General features: G+C 39.4%; 1 long non-coding RNA gene and 1 pseudogene across 2 annotated transcripts in view; both read right to left on the minus strand.

The window, feature by feature from the left end:
• The window catches only part of LOC311103666 (4-aminobutyrate aminotransferase, mitochondrial-like), a 70,425-nt pseudogene that overhangs the window by 25,960 nt on the left and 26,965 nt on the right, over positions 1-17,500 (minus strand). The window contains exons 3-5 of the transcript in view: positions 15,050-15,147; positions 14,668-14,697; positions 13,799-13,916 (exon numbers count right to left, since the gene is read on the minus strand). The product of the transcript in view is annotated as a 4-aminobutyrate aminotransferase, mitochondrial-like (transcript). The remainder of the gene's footprint in view (positions 1-13,798; positions 13,917-14,667; positions 14,698-15,049; positions 15,148-17,500) is intronic.
• LOC311103674 overlaps positions 15,454-17,500 on the minus strand; it is a 4,192-nt gene continuing 2,145 nt past the window's right edge. Inside the window, exons 7-12 of the long non-coding RNA XR_014610109.1 lie at positions 17,256-17,500; positions 16,745-17,223; positions 16,494-16,703; positions 16,371-16,452; positions 15,645-16,192; positions 15,454-15,470 (exon numbers count right to left, since the gene is read on the minus strand). The exon at positions 17,256-17,500 is cut by the window's right edge and continues 239 nt beyond it. This is a non-coding gene — a long non-coding RNA (uncharacterized lncRNA). The remainder of the gene's footprint in view (positions 15,471-15,644; positions 16,193-16,370; positions 16,453-16,493; positions 16,704-16,744; positions 17,224-17,255) is intronic.

The following is a 17,500-nucleotide window of genomic DNA, read 5'->3' on the forward strand; positions in this document are numbered from 1 at the left end:
GATAAGACGTCCAGAGTCCTAGAAACACTCCACGTAGGCCCTACATGGCACCCTATTCCCTACATAGCGCTCTGGTCAAGAGTAGTGCACTATAAAGGGAAAAGGGTGCCATTTGGGACACCAGCACTATCTATCAAGCCTTTGAAGTGCAGAGCAGCGTACAGTATGTAGAAGCTGAACCGGAGACAGAGAGAGAGAGAGAGCAGAATATGTTTGCTACTCTGTCAGGTCACGATCCAGCCTGAAATACACAATGCTTAAAAGTCACCAAGGCTAATGAGTAGCAGCAGTATATATACCCTATCTGCCCTAGACGTCATCATGGTTAACTAATAAATACCCTACCTGTCCTAGACGTCATCATAACTAATAAATACCCTACCTGTCCTAGACGTCATCATAACTAATAAATACCCTACCTGTCCTAGACCTCATCATAACTAATAAATACCCTACCTGTCCTAGACCTCATCATGGTTAACTAATAAATACCCTACCTGTCCTAGACCTCATCATAACTAATAAATACCCTGTCATAACTAATATACAGTTGAAGTCGGAAGTGTACATAAACCTTAGCCAAATACATTTAAACTCAGTTTTTCACAATTCCTGACATTTAATCCTAGTAAAATATCCCCGTCTTAGGTCAGTTAGGATCACCACTTTATTTTAAGAATGTGAAATGTCAGAATAATAGTAGAGAATTATTTATTTAAGGTTTTATTTATTTCATCACATTCCCAGTGGGTCAGAAGTTTACATACACTCAATTAGTATTTGGTAGCATTGCCTTTAAATTGTTTAACTTGGGTGAAACGTTTCGGGTAGCCTTCCACAAGCTTCCCACAATAAGTTGGGTGAATTTTGGCCCATTCCTCCTGACAGAGCTGGTGTAACTGAGTCAGGTTTGTAGGCCTCCTTGCTCGCACACGCTTTTTCAGTTCTGCCCACAAATTTTCTATAGCATTGAGGTCAGGGCTTTGTGATGGCCACTCCAATACCTTGACTTTGTTGTCCTTAAGCCATTTTGCCACAACTTTGGAAGTATGCTTGGGGTCATTGTCCATTTGGAAGACCCATTTGCGACCACGCTTTAACTTCCTGACTGATGTCTTGAGATGTTGCTTCAATATATCCACATAATTTTCCTTCCTCATGATGCCATCTATTCTGTGAAGTGCACCAGGCCCTCCTGCAGCAAAGCACCACCACAGCATGATGCTGCCACCCCTGTGCTTCACGGTTGGGATGGTGTTCTCCGGCTTGCAAGCCCCCTCTTTTTCCTCCAAACATAACGATGGTCATTATGGCCAAACAGTTCTATTTTTGTTTAATCAGACCAAAAAAAATGTAGTCCGGCTTTTATATGGCGGTTTTGGAGCAGTGGCTTCTTCCTTGCTGAGCGGCCTTTCAGGTTATGTCAATATAGGACTCGTTTTACTGTAGATACTTTTGTATCCGTTTCCTCCAGCATCTTCACAAGAACACAAGATGTTCTGGGATTGATTTGCACTTTTCGCACCAAAGTACGTTCTTCTCTAGGAGACAGAACGCGTCTCCTTCCTGAGCAGTATGACGGCTGCATGGTCCCATGGTGTTTATACTTCCGTACTATTGTTTGTACAGATGAATGTGGTACCTTCAGGCGTTTGGAAATTGCTCCCAAGGATGAACCAGACTTGTGGAGGTCTACAATTTTTTTTCTGAGGTCTTGGCTGATTTCATTTGATTATCCCATGATGTCAAGCAAAGAGACACTGAGTTTGTAGGTAGGCCTTGAAATACATCCACAGGTACACCTCCAATTGACACAAATGATGTCAATTAGCCTATCAGAACCTTCTAAAGCCATGACATCATTTTCTGGAGTTTTCCAAGCTGTTTAAAGGCACAGTCAACTTAGTGTATGTAAACTTCTGACCCACTGGAATTGTGATACAGTGAATTGTATGTGAAATAATCTGTCGGTAAACAATTGTTGAAAAAATTACTTGTGTCATGCACAAAGTAGATGTCCTAACCAACTTGCCAAAACTATAGTTAACAATGACTTCAACTGTACAGTGGGGAGAACAAGTATTTGATACACTGCCGATTTTGCAGGTTTTCCTACTTACAAAGCATGTAGAGGTCTGTAATTCTTATCATCATCTCTGTGAGAGACGGAATCTAAAACAAAAATCCAGAAAATCACATTGTATGATTTTTAAGTAATTAATTTGCATTTTATTGCATAACATAAGTATTTGATACATCAGAAAAGCAGAACTTAATATTTGGTACAGAAACCTTTGTTTGCAATTAAAGAGATCATACGTTTCCTGTAGGTCTTGACCAGGTTTGCACACACTGCAGCAGGGATTTTGGCCCACTCCTCCATACAGACCTTCTCCAGATCCTTCAGGTTTCGGGGCTGTCGCTGGGCAATACGGACTTTCAGCTCCCTCCAAAGATTTTCTATTGGGTTCAGGTCTGGACACTGGCTAGGCCACTCCAGGACCTTGTGATGCTTCTTACGGAGCCACTCCTTAGTTGCCCTGGCTGTGTGTTTTGGGTCGTTGTCATGCTGGAAGACCCAGCCACGACCCATCTTCAATGCTCTTACTGAGGGAAGGAGGTTGTTGGCCAAGATCTCGCGATGGCCCCATCCATCCTCCCCTCAATACGGTGCAGTCGTCCTGTCCCCTTTGCAGAAAAGCATCCCCAAAGAATGATGTTTCCACCTCCATGCTTCACGGTTGGGATGGTGTTCTTGGGGTTGTACTCATCCTTCTTCTTCCTCCAAACACGGCGAGTGGAGTTTAGACCAAAAAGCTAAATTTTTGTCTCATCAGACCACATGACCTTCTCCCATTCCTGCTCTGGATCATCCAGATGGTCATTGGCAAACGTCAGACAGGCCTGGACATGCGCTGGATTGAGCAGGGGGACCTTGCGTGCGCTGCAGGATTTAAATCTATGACGGCGTAGTGTGTTACTAATGGTTTTCTTTGAGACTGTGGTCCCAGCTCTCTTCAGATCATTGACCAGGTCCTGCCATGTAGTTCTGGGCTGATCCCTCACCTTCCTCATGATCATTGCTGCCCCACGAGGTGAGATCTTGCATGGAGCCCCAGACTGAGGGTGATTGACGTCATCTTGAACTTCTTCCATTTTCTAATAATTGCGCCAACAGTTGTTGCCTTCTCACCAAGCTGCTTGCCTTGTGCAGGTCTACAATTTTATCCCTGATGTCCTTACACAGCTCTCTGGTCTTGGACATTGTGGAGAGGTTGGAGTCTGTTTGATTGAGTGTGTGGACAGGTTTCTTTTATACAGGTAACGAGTTCAAACAGGTGCAATTAATACAGGTAATGAGTGGAGAACAGGAGGGCTTCTTAAAGAAAAACTAACAGGTCTGTGAGAGCCGGAATTCTTACTGGTTGGTAGGTGATCAAATACTTATGACATGCAATAAAATGCAAATGAATTACTTAAAAATCATACAATGTGATTTAGATTCCGTCTCTCACAGTTGAAGTGTACCTATGATAAAAATTACAGACCTCTACATGCTTTGTAAGTAGGAAAACCTGCAAAATCGGTAGTGTATCAAATACTTGTTCTCCCCACTGTATATATACAGTGCCTTGTCATTTTTCCTATTTTGTTGCATTACAACCTGTAATTTAAATTGATTTTTATTTGGATTTCATGTAATGGACATACACAAAATAGTCCAAATTGGTGAAGTGAAATGAAAAAAATAACTTGTTTCAAACAATTATAAAAAATTAATAACAGAAAAGTGGTGCGTGTATATGTATTCACCCCCTTTGCTATGAAGCCCCTAAATAAGATCTGGTGCAACCAAGTACCTTCAGAAGTCACATACTTAGTTAAATAAAGTCCACCTGTGTGCAATCTAAGTGTCACATGATCTGTCACATGATCTCAGTATATATACACCAGTGCTGAAAGGCCCCAGAGTCTGCAACACCACTAGGCAAGGGGCATCACCACGCAAGCGGCACCATGAAGACCAAGGAGCTCTCCAAACAGGTCAGGGACAAAGTTGTGGAGAAGTACAGATCAGGGTTGGGTTATAAAGAAATATCAGAAACTTTGAACATCCCACAGAGCACCATTAAATCCATTATTAACAAATGGAAAGAATATGGCACCACAACAAACTTGCCAAGAGAGGGCCGCCCACCAAAACTCACGGACCAGGCAAGGAGGACATTAATCAGAGAGACAACAAAGAGACCAAAGATAACCCTGAAGGAGCAGCAAAGCTCCACAGCGGAGATTGGAGTATCTGTCCATAGGACCACTTTAAGCCGTACACTCCACAGAACTGGGCTTTACGAAAGAGTGACCAGAAAAAAGCCATTGCTTAAGAAAAAAATAAGCAAACATGTCTGGCGCAAACCCAACACCTCTCATCACCCCGAGAACACCATCCCCACAGTGAAGCATGGTGGTGGCAGCATCATGCTGTGGGGATGTTTTTCATCGGCAGGGACTGGGAAACTGGTCAGAATTGAAGGAATGATGGATGGCGCTAAATACAGGGAAATTCTTGAGGGAAACCTGTTTCAGTCTTCCAGAGATTTGAGACTGGGTCGGAGGTTCACCTTCCAGCAGGACAATGACCCTAAGCATATTGCTAAAGCAACACCCCAGTGGTTTAAGGGGAAACATTTAAATGTCTTGGAATGGCCTAGTCAAAGCCCAGACCTCAATCCAATTGAGAATCTGTGGTATGACTTAAAGATTGCTGTACACCAGCGGAACCCATCCAACTTGAAGGAGCTGGAGCAGTTTTGCCTTGAAGAATGGGCAAAAATCCCAGTGGCTAGATGTGCCAAGTTTATAGAGACATACCCCAAGATACTTGCAGCTGTAATTGCTGCAAAAGGTGGCTCTACAAAGTATTGACTTTGGGTGGGTGAATAGTTATGCACGCTCAAGTTTTCAGTTTTTCTGTTTTATTTCTTGTTTGTTTCACCCCCAAATGTTTTGCATCTTCAAAGTGGTAGGCATGTTGTGTAAATCAAATGATACAAACCCCAAAAAATACATTTTAATTCCAGGTTGTAAAGCAACAAAATAGGAAAAATGCAAAGGGGGGTGAATACTTTCGCAAGCCAGTACCAGTCAGAAGTTTGGACACACCTACTCAGTCCAGGGTATTTCTTTATTTTTTACTATTTTCTTCATTGTAGAATAATAGTGAAGACATCAAAACTATGAAATTACACATATGGAATCATGTAGTAACCAAAAAAGTGTTAAACAATTCAAAATATATTTTATATTCTTCAAATTGCCACCCTTTGCCTTGATGACAGCTTTGCACACTCTTTTTGGGGGGTAGATCAGCTTAATATTGCAGATAGATTGTATCTTCTATCAATGTAATTGTCTGCATCACTTCCAATCCCCCATGTTTTTTATATACTTTTCAACCCCGCCATCCTTTCCCTACTTGGGGTAAATTAGTGAACAACAATGCCCAGGCCTCTACTTCCAGCCTACAGTGGGGAAAAAAAGTATTTAGTCAGCCACCAATTGTGCAAGTTCTCCCACTTAAAAAGATGAGAGAGGCCTGTACTTTTCATCATAGGTACACGTCAACTATGACAGACAAAATGAGAAAAAAAATCCAGAAAATCATACTGTAGGATTTATAATGAATTTATTTGCAAATTATGGTGGAAAATAAGTATTTGGTCAATAAGAAAAGTTTCTCAATACTTTGGTTTATACCCTTTGTTGGCAATGACACAGGTCAAACGTTTTCAGTAAGTCTTCACAAGGTTTTCACACACTGTTGCTGGTATTTTGGCCCATTCCTCCATGCAGATCTCCTCTAGAGAAGTGGGTTTTTTTTTGTCGCTGGGCAACATGGACTTTCAACTCCCTCCAAAGATGTTCTATGGGGTTGAGATCTGGAGACTGGCTAGGCCACTCCAGGACCTTGAAATGCTTCTTACGAAGCCACTCCTTCGTTGCCGGGCGGTGTGTTTGGGATCATTGTCATGCTGAAAGACCCAGCCACGTTTCATCTTCAATGCCCTTGCTGATGGAAGGAGGTTTTCACTCAAAATCTCACGATACACGGCCCCATTCATTCTTTCCTTTACACGGATCAGTCGTCCTGGTCCCTTTGCAGAAAAACAGCCCCAAAGCATGATGTTTCTACCCCCATGCTTCACCGTAGGTATGGTTTTCTTTGGATGCAACTCAGCATTCTTTGTCCTCTAAACACGACGAGTTGAGTTTTTACCAAAAAGTTATATTTTGGTTTCATCTGACCATATGACATTCTCCCAATCCTCTTCTGGATCATCCAAATGCACTCTAGCAAACTTCAGACGGGCCTGGACATGTACTGGCTTAAGCAGGGGGACACATCTGGCACTGCAGGATTTGAGTCCCTGGCGGCGTAGTGTGTTACTGATGGTAGGCTTTGTTACTTTAGTCCCAGCTCTCTGCAGGTCATTCACTAGGTCCCCCCGTGTGGTTCTGGGATTTTTGCTCACCGTTCTTGTGATCATTTTGACCGCACGGGGTGAGATCTTGCGTGGAGCCCCAGATCGAGGGAGATTATCAGTGGTCTTGTATGTCTTCCATTTCCTAATAATTGCTCCCACAGTTGATTTCTTCAAACCAAGCTAATTACATATTGCAGATTCAGTCTTCCCAGCCTGGTGCAGGTCTACAATTTTGTTTCTGGTGTCCTTTGACAGCTCTTTGGTCTTGGCCATAGTGGAGTTTGGAGTGTGACTGTTTGAGGTTGTGGACAGGTGTCTTTTATACTGATAACAAGTTCAAACAGGTGCCATTAATACAGGTAACGAGTGGAGGACAGAGGAGCCTCTTAAAGAAGAAGTTACAGGTCTGTGAGAGCCAGAAATCTTGCTTGTTTGTAGGTGACCAAATACTTATTTTCCACCATAATTTGCAAATAAATTCATTAAAAATCCTACAATGTGATTTTCTGGATTTTTTTTCCTCAATTTGTCTGTCATAGTTGGCGTGTACCTATGATGAAAATTACAGGTCTCTCTCATCTTTTTAAGTGGGAGAACTTGCACAATTGGTGGCTGACTAAATACTTTTTTTCCCCACTGTATCTCTTAACACCATCCATATAGGATTTCTATTTGCCATATATATTTCAACTGTACTGTGATATTTTACAAAAGTTCTGAACCTTTCTATTCTCATTGCTTCTACATATAAACATTTTTGCTAAAAGTATTATTATATTATTGATCGATTGACTATGACTTTTCAGATCACCCAGTAATGCTATCTGCAAGGTTAGCTCCAGGTAAATATTGCAATCCTTTAGACATTCCTGGACCTGTGTCCAAAAACAAGCTACAAATGGACAGAACCAAAACAAATGATCTAATGATTCTTTCTCTTCACAGCAAAATCTGCAGAGCTGGGAAGATTGTCTCCCCCATATAACATTCTATTGGTAGCAAGAATTTTATATAATAATTTAAATTGAAAGACTCACATTTTTGAATCCGGTGTCGTTTTGCATGTCAGTTCATAAACACTATGCCATGGGATCGGTACGTCAAAAATCTCTTCCCAACTATTTTGCAATCTATATGGGACGGCTGTCAATCCTTTGGTCCTTAAGTGAAACTGATATACTATATACTATATACTTTCTATTTATCACAGTTTTCCTTAACCAATTATGTTCTTTAATGCAAGGCTGACAGACAAGTTCCTTACTTTCTCCCCCTTCCACTTTCCTCTTCCACTTTTGCGGTAAGGCTGCAATTATTTGGTTGTAATTTTGGGTAGAGCAGACATTTCCATATGTTTTTGTTAGCTGCATGTGCGACATAACTCCACCAGTCCTACCGATGATATCATTTACGAAGATTATACCTTTTTTAAACATTCTGTCAAAAAATAAAGGTTTTTTGTCAATTAGTATATTTGAATTTAACCACAATATTTGTTTCATTATTTGTTCTGTCGTTTCTGGAGGATTAAATTGAAATTGCAACCAACTTTCTATGGCTTGTTTTAGAAATAGTGATATTTGGGAGATTATTTCCTTTTCAAATAACAGAAAATGAGTTGTTGTAATCTGAATAAAGGGAAAAAGGCCTTTCTTGAACATTGGGTGAGACAATCTTATTAATTTGCTTGAGAACCAGTTCGGATTTAAGTATAACTTTTGTATGACTGAAGCTTTTAGTGATAGGTCTAATGCTTTAATATTTAATAATTTCTGTCCTCCGAATTCATATTCATTATATAAATAGGCCCTTTTAATTTTGTCTGGCTTGCCGTTCCAAATAAAATTGAATATTTTTTTCTCATATAATTAAAAAAAAACTGTTCGCTAGGCGTAGGCAAGACCATAAGCAAATAGGTAAACTGGGATAATACTAAAGAGTTAATGTCACAGATTCAGCCGAGGCTGCTCCTCCTCCTTGCTCGGGCAGGCTTCGGCGTTCGTCGTCCCCCGAGTACTAGCTGCTGCCGATCGATGTTTCGGTGTTTGTCTTGTTTGGTCTTTATTGTTTACACTTGTTTCCCATTATGTTGGATTGTATTCCCTATATTTACCCCTGTCTCTCATTGGTACTTTGTGTGTTATTGTTTGTTGTCATTCTTGTATGTACGGGTCTTTGTGCTTTCCTCCCTGTTTGGAGGTTTGTTGTTTTGTACGTTGATTTTACTGTGTTCAGTAAAAAACGTTGCCAGCCGCTCTGTGTCCTGCTTTTGACTTCGCTACCGCATACACGTCGCGTGACAGTTAATCAGGGTGATTTTTCCACAAATTGACAGGTATTTTCCTTTCCATGGTAGTAAGATCTTATCTATTTTTGCTAACTTTCTATTAAAATGTATTGAAGTGAGATCATTTATTTCCTTTGGGATATGTATTCCGAGTATATCCACATCACCATCAGACCATTTTATTGGTAAACTACATGGTCATGTAAAAATTGTATTTTTTGGTGATCCAATTCATAATATAGTACATTTGTCATAATTTGGTTGTAATCCAGAGAGGTTAGAAAATGTATCTAGATCCTCTATGAGGCTGTGGAGGGATTCTAGTTGTGGATTTAAAAGAAAACATGAATCATCAGCGTACAATGACAGCTTTGTTTTTAAGACCTGGATTTCTAATCCTCTGATATTATTATTGGATCTGATTTTAATAGCTAACATCTCGATGGCCACAATAAATAGATATGCCGATAGTGGACAACCTTGTTTCACTCCTCTTGACAGTTTAAAACTTTCTGAGAAATAGCCATTATTTACTATTTTACACCTTGGGTTACTATACATGATTTTGACCCATTTTATAAGAGATTCTCCAAAATTGAAATGCTCCAGGCATTTATATATAAACCCCAGTCATACTTTATCAAATGCCTTTTCAAAGTCTGCTATGAATAGCAGGCCTGGTTTCCCATATTTTCCATAGTGTTCTATTGTTTCCAATACTTGCCTTATATTATCTCCAATGTATCTTCCATGTAAAAAACCTGTCTGATTAGCATTAATAATATCCGACAATACCTTTTTAATTCTATGCGCTATACATTTTGCTAGAATTTTTGCATCACAACACTGAAGTGTAAGGAGCCTCCAATTTTTTTAATGGACTGGATCTTTATTTTTTCCACTTGTATCCTGTTTCAGTAATAATGAGATCTTCTTCTTGAGTGTCAGATAATCTACCATTTACATAAGAGTGGTTAAAACATGCTAATAACGGTCCTCTTAGTATATCAAAAAAGGTTTGGTATACCTCGACTGGTATGCCATCCAACCCTGGAGTTTTCCCAGACTTAAAGTCTTTAATTGCATCCAGAAGTTCCTCCTCTGTAATTTCACCTTCACATGAGTTTTTCTGTATGGCTGTTAATTTGACATTATCAATAGAAAAAAAATCACTACAATTAGCTTCAGTTAGAGGAGATGGAGGCGACTGAAAAGAAAGCATATGCTTAAAGTACTTTGTTTCCTCCTTCAAAATATCATTTGGTGAATCATGGGTGACTCCGTCAATTGTAACCAGTTTCATTAAGTTATTTTTGGTAGCATTCCTATGTTGAAGATTAAAAAATAATTTTGTGCATTTTCCCCCATATTCCATCCAGTTTGCTTTATTTTTATAATATATTACACTTGATCTTTCTTGAATAAGTTTCTCCATTTCTTTTTGTTTTTCCTCTAATTTATTCTGTGCCTCTATGTTACAGTTTTTATTGCCATCTATCTGTTCTGTTAGACTTTCTATTTCCTTTGTTAGTATAAACTCTTTTGACCTAAATTGCTTTTGTTTTCGAGATGAGTACTGAATTGCATGGCCTCTAAAGGCACATTTAAAGGTGTCCCATACAATAAGGGGATTTGCTGTACCTATGTTATGTCGGAAAAAGTCAGTTATAAATTCCTTTGTTCTAATTATAAATAAATTATCATCCAATAGGCTTTGATTAAATTTCCAATATCCTCGCCCACGTGGAAATTCAGTAAGAGTAATGTATATGCCAATTATATGATGGTCCGACCGCATTCTGTCCCCTATCAACACTTTTTTTACTTTTGGTGCCAACGAGAATGAGATAAGAAAGAAGTCAAGACGACTAGCTTGATTGAGTCTCTGCCATGTATATCTCACTAGATCAGGATATTTAAGCCTCCATATATCTACTAGTTCTAATGTATCCATGACATTCACAATTTCCTTAAGAGCATGTGGGTGATTGTTTGTGGTGTGATTTCCTTTACGGTCCATTGAGCTATTTAAAACAGTATTATAATCCCCAACCATAATAATATTGTCTTGAATTGCTTGCAGGGTTGATAATTTATCATTTGCACACTCTTGGCATTCTCTCAACCAGCTTCATGAGGTAGTCACCTGGAATGCATTTCAATTAACAGTTGTGCCTTCTTAAAAATTAATTTGTGAAATTCCTTTCCTTCTTAATGCGTTTGAGCCAATCAGTTGTGTTGTGACAAGGTAGGGGTGGTATACAGAAGATAGCCCTATTTGGTAAAATACCAAGTCCATATTATGGCAAGAACAGCTCAAATAAGCAAAGAGAAACGACAGTCCATCAATCCTTAAAGACATGAAGGTCAGTCAATACAGAACATTTCAAGAACTTTGAAAGTTTCTTCAAGAGCAGTCGCAAAAACCATCAAGCGCTATGATGAAACTGGCTCTCATGAGGACCGCCACGGGAATGGAAGCACAAATAAAACATCCCAAATCACCCAGAAAAACAGTTACATTCCTCCACAAATAGTCCCCAATCGATACTTTAAAAGCTACATACCTGATAGGAACTTGTTGTGTAAGGACAAGGTAATCATTAACTGCTCTATGTGGCCTAACCCCAAACCACTGTAATGTAATCTCTCACCTCCAGCTGCTCTCTGTGTTGCAATGTCACGCTAAAAAAGGTCCTCTCAGGTATGTAGCTTTTGGTTTGCAGCGTGATATAATATAATAACATCATAACATCATAACTAGGGCTGTCAAATGATTAAAATTTTTAATCAAATTAATCAGAATTTTCAGTGGATTAATCATGATTAATCACTATTTGCAATTACACCTGAATCCTAACCATTTTTTTTCTGAAATGCATACCAAAAGATAAATAACAGGACACAGATACATAATTTTCATATTATGTCTGTTTATTAACACAGCCAAATAATGGTGTTTTAAATCAAGCTGAAACATACTACACACCATAATATTTGTCTTTGTAATGTTCCATCACTTCCTCTTTGGCATTCCTCTTAACCAGGATGTACAATTTACAGTATTCAATTGAACAGAAAGCAATAAATGTAGTCAAATCATAACAGTGACCTACCACATTTTTGCACAATTTGAGTCATCTGTGGAAAAAAACATTTTCAATAAAACTTTTAAATCAAACCAAAGAACAATCTTTTACCTTTTCCTCCATTCTTTAATCCAGTTGCTCAAAAATCCAGTTGCTAACTACTATAACATGTTGCACTGAAACTGGTCTTTTTGTTTGAACATCACCTTTCAAATCTACTGAGCTTCATCATCTTTCAGCCAGTTGCTGAGGCAAACTAACTTGTTCACATTTTCTGAAAGTAAAGCTGACCTTTTCTTGTTCACAATGTGACCTGCAACTGAGAAAAGTCATTCACAGGGAACAGTGGTTGCAGGAGTGGCTAGATATGTTTGTTACTCACTGATGTCCAATGGTCTCCTGTCAGGGCGATATGATTTACTTGAGCCAAGACCTCTTTCCTTTTTTCTTTTTCGTTTTCATAGAGCTCGTGGATTTTCTTCATAACTGTGGCTCTTGACGGTGGCTTATAGAATGAGTCTTGAGACGCCACTTGCAAAACATCAAGGAAACCTGAGTCTTCTACAATGCTAATGGGTCTACAATCCTTTGCAATCCATTTTGCTATTGTGTTGGTCAAATTATCTGAGGTTGATTTTGTTAATTGCCTGCAAACATTCAGCGTGGTCTGGCGCAAACCACTTGCTGAATCTGACGGCCCAGCAAACGCATGTTTGGCGTTGACATGGTACTTCAAGCTTGAACAGCTCCGGTGAAATTGAAACTCCTTCTTACAAATCTTGCAAATAACCTTGTACTTGTTAACTGTACCATCATCATTCTTTTTATATTTGAATCCGTCAATAGGCCCACTTTGCTCACCTTGCTCCATCTCGCCTCTAGCTCCAAACCACTTTCCTGACCTGAATAATTTGTCACACTGCGCATGCGTGAAATGCGTTAAAAAAATTGACGTAATTAACAGCAAACAACTAATTAACGTCGTTAACGCGCTATTTTTGACAGCCCTAAATATAACATAATAATATCATATAATAATATAATAATAATATCAGATAATAATATAATAATTATAATATATTAATATCATATAATAATAATATCATAATATCATAATAATATCATAATATTATATAATATAACAATAATATCATAATATAAAGCAGACTCTTTCAACTAAAGAGACTTGCAGTCATGCTTGCCGAAATTTTACGCATGAGTATTCCCGGGAATCAAACTCACTATCCCGGCGTTGCAGGCACCATGCTCTACCAACTGAGCTACAGAGAACCGCTAACCTTGCAAGTTTTTAGGGTTGCAAGGTCAATACCTGCCAGGGAGAAGTGCTGTGGTGTCAAAACTACAGATAAGTTGCTTACATCCAGCATGCTACTCTGTCAAACTATAGAACACATGACTAGCTAGATCTTCTAGACACCAACCGATAAGGGTGGAGTAGGCCTGTGTATTAACCAATAGTAATAGAGGAGATCTGTGTACTAACCAATAGGAAAAGAGGAGATCTGCATACTATCTAATAGGAATAGAGGAGATCTGTGTATTAACCAATATGAATTGAGGAGATGTGCGTACTAACCAATAGGAATAGAGGAGATCTGCATACTAACCAATAGGAATAGATGAATCTGTGTACTAACCAACAGGAATAGAGGAGATATGTGTACTAACCAATAGGAATAGAGGAGATCTGTGTACTAACCAATAAGGATGGAGGAGATATGTGTACTGACCAATAAGGATGGAGGAGATCTGTGTACTAACCAATAAGGAATAAGGAGATCTGTGTACTAACCAATAAGGATGGAGGAGATCTGTGTACTAACCAATAAGGAATAAGGAGATATGTGTACTAACCAATAGGGATGGAGGAGATCTGTGTACTAACCAATAAGGAATAAGGAGATCTGTGTACTAACCAATAGGGATGGAGGAGATCTGTGTGTAGACGTCCAGCATGCGGTTTCCGTCCACATCCACCAGGTAGTTTCCTCTGCTCTCCTCATAGTTACAGAAGAAATTGATTGCTCCCACGTTCTGGAGAGAGAGAGAGGGACAGAGGGAGAGAGAGAGAGAGAGAGAGAGAGAGAGATAAGGTAGTCATTACGTTAACTCAGCGATAAGGTAGTCATTATGTTAACGCAGAGATAAGGTAGTCATTATATTAACTCAGTCTAGACAGAGAGAGATAAGGTAGTCATTATGTTAACGCAGTCTAAACAGAGAGAGATAAGGTAGTCATTATGTTAACTCAGTATAGACAGAGAGAGATAAGGTAGTCATTATGTTAACGCAGAGATAAGGTAGTCATTATGTTAACTCAGTCTAGACAGAGAGAGATAAGGTAGTCATTATGTTAACGCAGAGATAAGGTAGTCATTATGTTAACTCAGTCTAGACAGAGAGAGATAAGGTAGTCATTATGTTAACGCAGAGATAAGGTAGTCATTATGTTAACTCAGTCTAGACAGAGAGAGATAAGGTAGTCATTATGTTAACGCAGAGATAAGGTAGTCATTATATTAACTCAGTCTAGACAGAGAGAGATAAGGTAGTCATCATGTTAACTCAGTCTAGACAGAGAGAGATAAGGTAGTCATCATGTTAACTCAGTCTATTTAATAATATACACTATTAAATACCCAATCAATATTAAACACCAAAACAGACTGCGTGTCTGCGCTGTGTGTGCACGCATGCAAGTGTGTCCCCGAAGAATGCATATTTTTAATTCCATCATGAAAACAGCCACACACACTCAACACTCACACACCCTCTCTTGCCGTACCTGCATCTCTCCCAACTGTTTGGTCAGCTCCTGGTGGGGGAGGAGAGAGATGTTATGTCAGGGTGGTTCCTCGACAGTCTGTAAATGTCTCCCAAACGGCACCCTATTCCCTCCATAGTGCACTGCCCTATGGGCCCTGGTCAAACGCAGTATACAGGGAACAGGGTTCCATTTGGGACAAAGCCTGTGTGTAACAGAGTGTTCAGTATGGGGTGTGTAAAGTCCACTGTGTTCCCATCGCAGGGTCACACAGAGGTCACCACGGAACAGGACAAACAGAACAAGCCTTTTAACAGATAACTCCTCTTCTTACTGGTTCATTCTGCTTTGACTGACACACATGGAATCAGGCCCAGCATTAGCCCACTGCGTGGTGGGGTACCTTGGAGCGTGGTCCGGGGACCTCTGTCTTCATGGAAGGCCCATCGTATTCAAACTCCATCTGGGTCTTAGCAGCTGCTTTACTCACATACCTGCAGCCTGTCGACACACACACACAAACGCACACACACACACACACACACACACACACACACACAGAGTTAAGGCAATGCCGTATTGCTGACTTGTCCTGCAGAAGGTCCTTCAACTTAACCTTAGACAAGGACAAACGCTCCATTCATTATATAATGCTGTGTTGGTCTTAGTTTCTGTCTGTCTGGCCACAGGGTATGTAGGGTTATATCATTAGGATGTCCTAATACACTACTGTTCCTACTACCACTATAACCTCTATAACCTCTATACTACTGTTCCTACTACCACTATAACCTCTATACTACTGTTCCTACTACCACTATAACCTCTATACTACTGTTCCTACTACCACTATAACCTCTATACTACTGTTCCTACTACCACTATAACCCCTATACTACTGTTCCTACTACCTCTATACTACTGTTCCTACTACCACTATACTACTGTTCCTACTACCACTATAACCTCTATACTACTGTTCCTACTACCTCTATAACCTCTATACTACTGTTCCTACTACCACTATAACCTCTATACTACTGTTCCTACTACCACTATAACCTCTATAACCTCTATACTACTGTTCCTACTACCTCTATAACCTCTATACTACTGTTCCTACTACCACTATAACCTCTATACTACTGTTCCTACTACCACTATAACCTCTATAACCTCTATACTACTGTTCCTACTACCTCTATAACCTCTATACTACTGTTCCTACTACCACTATAACCTCTATACTACTGTTCCTACTACCACTATAACCTCTATAACCTCTATACTACTGTTCCTACTACCTCTATAACCTCTATACTACTGTTCCTACTACCACTATAACCTCTATACTACTGTTCCTACTACCTCTATAACCTCTATACTACTGTTCCTACTACCACTATAACCTCTATACTACTGTTCCTACTACCACTATAACCTCTATAACCTCTATACTACTGTTCCTACTACCACTATAACCTCTATACTACTGTTCCTACTACCACTATAACCTCTATAACCTCTATACTACTGTTCCTACTACCTCTATAACCTCTATAACCTCTATACTACTGTTCCTACTACCTCTATAACCTCTATAACCTCTATACTACTGTTCCTACTACCACTATAACCTCTATACTACTGTTCCTACTACCACTATAACCTCTATACTACTGCTCATACTACCTCTATAACCTCTATACTACTGCTCCTACTACCACTATAACCTCTATAACCTCTATACTACTGTTCCTACTACCTCTATAACCTCTATACTACTGTTCCTACTACCACTATAACCTCTATACTACTGTTCCTACTACCACTATAACCACTATAACCTCTATACTACTGCTCCTACTACCTCTATAACCTCTATACTACTGTTCCTACTACCACTATAACCTCTATAACCTCTATACTACTGTTCCTACTACCACTATAACCACTATAACCTCTATACTACTGCTCCTACTACCTCTATAACCTCTATACTACTGTTCCTACTACCACTATAACCTCTATAACCTCTATACTACTGTTCCTACTACCTCTATAACCTCTATAATCTCTATACTACTGTTCCTACTACCACTATAACCTCTATAACCTCTATACTACTGTTCCTACTACCACTATAACCTCTATACTACTGTTCCTACTACCACTATAACCTCTATAACCTCTATACTACTGTTCCTACTACCACTATAACCTCTATACTACTGTTCCTACTACCACTATAACCTCTATAACCTCTATACTACTGCTCCTACTACCACTATAACCTCTATAACCTCTATACTACTGTTCCTACTACCACTATAACCTATATAACCTCTATACTACTGCTCCTACTACCTCTATAACCTCTATACTACTGTTCCTACTACCACTATAACCTCTATACTACTGTTCCTACTACCACTATAACCTCTATACTACTGTTCCTACTACCACTATAACCTCTATACTACTGTTCCTACTACCTCTATAACCTCTATAACCTCTATACTACTGTTCCTACTACCTCTATAACCTCTATACTACTGTTCCTACTACCACTATAACCTCTATAACCTCTATACTACTGCTCCTACTACCTCTATAACCTCTATACTACTGTTCCTACTACCACTATAACCTCTATAACCTCTATACTACTGTTCCTACTACCTCTATAACCTCTATACTACTGTTCCTACTACCACTATAACCTCTATACTACTGTTCCTACTACCTCTATAACCTCTATACTACTGTTCCTACTACCACTATAACCTCTATACTACTGTTCCTACTACCTCTATAACCTCTATACTACTGCTCCTACTACCACTATAACCTC

This window comes from Coregonus lavaretus, assembly GCF_964263955.1.
Source record: "Coregonus lavaretus genome assembly, chromosome: 28".
Lineage (NCBI taxonomy): Eukaryota > Metazoa > Chordata > Actinopteri > Salmoniformes > Salmonidae > Coregonus > Coregonus lavaretus.